Below are 1,260 nucleotides of genomic sequence, written 5' to 3'. Positions count from 1 at the left end.
AGGAGGAGACTGCATTGACCACATATTGACTATCAGATAAAATATTAAAAGGCTCATGGTAGTTTTGGAAAATATGTAGAACTGTAGCGAGTTCAGTCATCTGCGGTGAACTAAATGGGAACAGAATAGAGACATGCCATAAAACACCAGTAGGAGATATGTCAGAGGCAAGTATGCAAAGCTGAATAGGCAACTCAGGGCTAAAGCGATCCAATTGGGCATCCTCAAGACTCTTTTCCACCTTAACAAGACACTCACGTGCTGCAGGAGTCAACTGCCTTGGTGACTGCAGATCTGAATCTCCTCTTCACATATCAATCTGGCCAGGAAATCTGCAAACGGCTCTGTTGGTCCCTGTAACACTTTGGACAAACTAGCACTGAGGTCCCCGGAGCCGGTAAGAGCCTTCCAGGCTTTTAGGGCATTATCATTAATTTGATTATACACCTGCCCTGGATATCCTATCTGATTATTTGCAAACTGCCCCTGTCCCATAAGCATGTCTACACTCCAGGCAGGTTGACCATTTCTGGTATTTTCTGCCATGGTCTGATGTGAATAATCAAGGTAGGCAGCTTTCCATACTAAGTATTGACCTCCAGATAATACTGCCCTGCATAAATTGCCCCAGTCAAATGGGGTCATGCAAAATCTTTTAAGGCCCTCAACTTGGGTCAGGGTGTATGCTGCTTGGGGGCCATAGCCAGAGACAGCTGTTTTAATCCTCTCTATAATTTTCCATTCCACTGGCTCGTGGTATCTCTGATTATTATTGGTATGGTCCTCAAATACAGGAAAAGTGGAGGTCCCTATACCTAATTCTTCTTGTCCCCATATGCTGCGTTATCGGCCCTCTGAGAGTTTATGGAGCATTCCTCCTTTAGTTCCTCCAATGCCTGCTCGCCCTGTTTCAGATCCTCAATATATTTCCCCGATGTATCTGTCAGGCAGGAGCGGACCAAAGTCCAAACCGCCAAAACACCTCTGGGTAATTTCCCTTCCGTGTCCGCATCAAGCAGGTCAAGCCCTAATTTTTCCCATGACTCCTTGTTAACGTAGCCCTCTTCAACAAACTAAGGAGCCACTTCCCTGACTTCCTCAAGGAATGTTTCCACTGTGGAGTCCTTTAATTTTATTCCACAGGTTTTCAGCAACTGAATCAGAGCCTTTTGTACCTTAGGCTTAGCTTGTAAGTTTCCCATGTTTTTCCTTATGTAAATATATGCTTCCTCCTGTCTTTTTTTTTTTTTTTTTTTCCCA

This window comes from Nannospalax galili, unplaced genomic scaffold (genome assembly GCF_000622305.1).
Source record: "Nannospalax galili isolate Female #2095 unplaced genomic scaffold, S.galili_v1.0 scaffold1827, whole genome shotgun sequence".
Lineage (NCBI taxonomy): Eukaryota > Metazoa > Chordata > Mammalia > Rodentia > Spalacidae > Nannospalax > Nannospalax galili.
Note: the sequence above shows the minus strand (reverse complement) of the source record.